Source organism: Macrotis lagotis, chromosome X (assembly GCF_037893015.1).
Source record: "Macrotis lagotis isolate mMagLag1 chromosome X, bilby.v1.9.chrom.fasta, whole genome shotgun sequence".
NCBI classification, from domain to species: Eukaryota; Metazoa; Chordata; class Mammalia; order Peramelemorphia; family Peramelidae; genus Macrotis; species Macrotis lagotis.
The window spans coordinates 118,740,277-118,745,151 of NC_133666.1; the positions used below are offsets into that span (position 1 = coordinate 118,740,277).

The 4,875-nt window shown below is 37.6% G+C and overlaps 1 long non-coding RNA gene across 2 annotated transcripts; it reads left to right on the forward strand.

Moving 5' to 3' along the window:
• The first annotated feature begins 95 nt into the window (after positions 1 to 95).
• On the forward strand, positions 96 to 3,124 carry LOC141501653 (uncharacterized). Of its 2 annotated transcripts, none has more exons than XR_012472284.1 (3): positions 96 to 429; positions 2,436 to 2,509; positions 2,919 to 3,124. It is a non-coding gene; the product is annotated as an uncharacterized LOC141501653 (long non-coding RNA). The 2 variants fall into 2 exon arrangements; XR_012472285.1 differs by lacking the exon at positions 96 to 429 and adding an exon at positions 473 to 2,291.
• The last annotated feature ends 1,751 nt before the right edge of the window (positions 3,125 to 4,875 follow it).

The following is a 4,875-nucleotide window of genomic DNA, read 5'->3' on the forward strand; positions in this document are numbered from 1 at the left end:
TAGAGGGTTCCTCATCTGGGTGTGCTGGAGTCAGTTTAAACTGATTTCCATTAAGATTCTAAATCATAACGTCATAGAATCTTCAAGGAGGAGTCTTCTGAAACCTGGTGGAGAGTTTTCCCTGTATCATCCAACACCCTCCTTTTCCACTTACAAGTATCAAATCAGAACAGAGTACTCAGAGCACCTGAGTCTTATGTCCTTAGATTCAAAAGTCGGTACTCTTTCCTTTTATATCGAAACAAAAACCTGATATTTCAGAGCTGGATTTAAGAGTAGGCTAGTCTCATACTTTCATCTTAAAGAGGATGAAATGGAAGTTGAGAGAATTGAGAGAATTGAACTGTGTTGCTCCAAGGTCATAGAGCAACTTGTAGAAAAGCCTATATACCTGACTCAAGTTTAGTTCCCACTCCAAAGGGATATGAGGTATAATGGATATTGTTTTGGACTCTCTTCAGGAAAACTTGAATTCAAAACTTGACCATGACACCACTTGTGAGATCACGGGCTAGTCACTGAATCTCTGCGAACCTCAGTTACTTCCTCTATAAAATGAGTGAATTGGGCTGGATGGTCTCTGTGGTCTCTCCCAACTCTAAGTCTCTTCTCTAGTTGTTGTTTTTTTTTTTTGGTTGTTAATGAACATTAAAAGCTTGTTTAACCAAGAGAGGGGGGTAAACAATAATAGAAAGGTCAAGTAAACTGCATTTCTTCCTCCATGCTGTTTACAGGAAATGATAAATTCTCTCTTCTCCCATGCATATGCATCTGGGTCTTTTGAACTGGGTTTTTATACTTTGTTTTTTTTCCCTCTCCAGCTCTGTCTCCCTCTGTCTTTTGATGCATGTCTTTGTGTCTGTCTAGCTGTGTCATCTCTTAAATGCAATCTCAAAATGCCTCTCTCTCTCTCTCTCTCTCTCTCTCTCCCCAGTGTGGACTCCTGAAATTTCACATAGTAGCTCTATATCTTCCCCAGCTCACAGGTTCAAGAAATACAAGCGTGCAGGGAAGATGGTCATTCAGGTCATTCCTAGGAACCCAGGTTTATGCAAACTAGGGAAGATGGCCCAAAAATATTTCTCAGAAGGCACAAGGATCTGTGCCTGACCCACATCTATAGCTACCACCTACCCTTCCATATTCTACCATTGCAGAGGAGACAGAGAAGCTGCTAAGGATCATTGGCTTATTGGAGACCCTACAGCTAGCAGGATTTTGTTTATATGACTGCTTTCTTGCCCTCACCCATGACAACCCTGTGAAATGGAGCCTGAAACTGAGTCCTTAGCTTTGTTTCTCCATGGAAGGACTTCTCTCACTATGCTGGCTCCAACCTCCATCCCTCTCTTTTGATGTGTTTTTTTAACGATTACATTTTATTTTTAACGGATGGAATAAAACAAGCATTTTCATAATCAAATTCAGTAAATAGAATGATTGCACATGAAACTGAAAATCCACTATGCATAACTAGCTATTCTGTTCAAATATACAACAAACTTATGTAAATTTATTTGGTTCTCCCACATAGAGATAACTACCACTAGACACAAATACACAGACATAAAATCATTCTACACATACTTCTATTTATATGTTCTTTCTGTAGATTAATTTGTAGATTAATTAATTTGGATAGATTAATAATAGTCTGAAAATTGAGCACCTAGTTATCCAGAAGAACTAGTTCAATCAGAAAGTACCCCAGCTGTGTGTCAGCTGGAATCTCCCTAGCCTGTAATCCTGCTTTCTGCCCTGGAAGTAGGCTCCCCCAGCAAAGAGCAGGAAATTTTCTTGAATCTTTCCCCACAAATGGTCATATGACTCTTGATTGACACCCTGCATATCAGAATATTTCTAGTTATGCTTCTTGGTGTATGTCTGGGAAGGCTACTCATCTGTGAAAGTACTTTCTATTTTTTACCTGTCATTCCTTGTTGGGGCCTTTTCCACCCTTTCTTGTTGTGATGCCAGCAAAGAGACTGAATCATAATAGTCACAGAGTACACACTGAGCACTAACCTTGTGTGTAGACCTGAGGCACGACTCACAGCTCATAAGAGTCAAGAACATGTTCAAGTCCATTGCTGCTATCTAGTGACATAACCAGGCAGTTCTTTAAATGCCCATGTCATTTTTGTCTTTTTTTGGTGAGGAATTTTATCTTGGTTTATGAGGTTAAAATCAGACATCACAGGAGAAAATCCAGACAGAAGCATACACTGTCCTTCAATTGCAACGACCGATGCTGGGGATAGTCATTGGGAAGACAACCATTGGAAAACTAGGTGATTTTCCAGGGCTGGGTAACTTGGACTTTTGTCTAAGTCAGAATTCAAATAACTTGTAGTCACACATTATTATCATGATTGTTTATTCAGTCTGTTCCTTTATAATGTGATGCTTAATCTGATCTTGCTTTGGGTTATTAGGAGATGAAATCCTTGCTGTCAATGCAAAAGCCTTGCAGTCCTTGACCCACAAAGAAGCAGTCAATACCTTTAAGGTAACAAAATGATAGCAGAGATCTATATTTTTTAAATTTATAATTTAATTTTTTTGTTAAAAAACCTAGCAGTCACCAATAACAAATATTTCAATAGACACAACATACCAAATGCATCAATAAGAAAAAGAACTTTAATTATATAGTTTCTTTTTTAAGTATATATATTCTTATATATATTCATGTCTATTTATATATCTACATATCCACATATATGTTTATGTTAAATCACATATATACTCTATCTAATCAAATAAAACAGTAACAAAACTATCTTCTCTTTTGCATTTTTCTTTCCAGTATGAATGATTAAAAATGGTTTATCGATTCCTCTTTTTTTGCTTATTGATATTATTGTTATCCCCTTTTGGTATAAGGACACTGAACATCTGCTGTCTTGTTTCCGTAGGATATGGCAGGATGGCAGGGTCATCCTGGTTGTTTGCTCTGTCTTTGAGCATCGAAAGCTTCGCATAAGGCCCTCACCAATATCAGTGAGCCGTCCCAGCTCCCCAGGCAGAGGAGGGCATCCGGCAGCTGAAGGAGCTGTGTCTCACAACGATCCAGGAGTAATTGACAGGATAATCCTGGATTTCACCATCAATAAAGGTGATATGCTGACCTCCCCAATGGGTCTGGCTCTCTTTCTGAGAATGTGTAAACTTGCATATCCTACTTCTCTTTTTATTTTCTTCTGAGTTCTACTGGAGAAGTTGATTATCTAAGTCCACACTATGATGTGAAAGTTCACTTTTTCTATCTGCTAAAACAACTAATCTTGCAGCCAGAAACATGGTAGCCAGACAGACTCTAGCTTCTTGATTAGTACTAAAGAGTCATTATTGATAAGAGAAAGAATCCCAGTAATCCACCCCACAGATAAAGTATCATATATCACAGAATTAAAACTGTCCTCTGATTCTCAACTTAAACAAGAGGATTTGAGAAACAGTTTCAAACTCTAAATTCAATCAGGTGTGGTGCCATGTGCCTATTCCAGGCATTTTATAAGCATTATGCCTGCTTCTGGGGGTAGTAGATGTTAGTTGATTGCTTTAGCTAAATAGTTCTGAAGTTCAATAGGGATAAGGTCAATATGGTGTTTGAACTAAGTCTTGTACCAATATAGTGAGCCTCCAAAAGTGAAGAATACCCAGCTGCTTATGGAATGATCAAACTAGATTTGGTCAAAAATAACATGGGACAAAATAGTCATTATGGTGAGCTATAGGATGAAACCATTGAGCAGCTACTCCTTCTCAAGTCTGGGCAAGATAGGAAGACCCAATCTCAAAACAACACCGCTAATTCAAGATGTTTACAGTTATTTGATCAGTCCTTCATGAACCAGATGGTTATCCTTCAAAAAGGATAATAACTGCAAGCAGTATTCACTCTCATCTTTATTTCTATCCTTTGTTGACACTTGATAGAAAATCAAAAACTGAACAAAGTAAGGAGGGAATCAAGAAGCTTTAAGAATATGTCCCAAATTAAGGGACCTTTGAATCAAAAAAAAATGACATTTGACCTTTAAATTGACAGTAACTTCCTTTTCAACTGTTGTATGAGAAAGAGATAAAGGTTGGTTAAGAGGTGCATTCTATATTGTCTCAACCTCTGTTCCCAGCCACAAAATATGAAGTCATTGGTGAACAGAGAATGTAGTCATGTCTTCTATGGAGGTTTCTTTTTCTCTTTTGTGATTTGTTGATCTTTTCTATTTCTTTTCTTTATGTTTGATTGCCACAGAGCCAGGAATTAGGTTAGGCATCAGAATCTGTTATCTAAACTTAGACAACAGCCCGCCGGGCATACATATCCACAGGTTTGTACCGGGATCAGTAGCCAGGATGCAGAGTGGATTATGGTAAGTTGTGGGCTTGTTAGCATGAGGCCAATAAGACAGTTCCAGAAATTCTTAGTAAGATGGCTTTCACACAAGAGGGGAATAATCATTTAGAAATATATACGAAGTTTGATGAGGCATGGATGTATAGAAATCAATTCAATTTGTCAGTTGAGCTTATTGTACTCTAGTGTGTGTTCATGTGTGTATATATATATATATATATATATGTATATATATATATGTTTCTGTATATGTATATGTATGTGTATGTGTATATGTATATGTATGTGTGAATGTCCCCAAGCAGATGTCCTCTATTCAGACTGCATGAAATGTTGAGTAGAGTTAAGAAGCATCCAGACAACATCATCTTGACATGTCAACATTTCTTCATCCCAACTTCTTTGACTGTGCCTCTTGGGAAATTGTTTATGTGGTACTTTGTACAGATCATTGCCCATCTATTCATAACAAACAAGCAAAGATGTCAAGAAAGAAGATACCCTACTTCAAG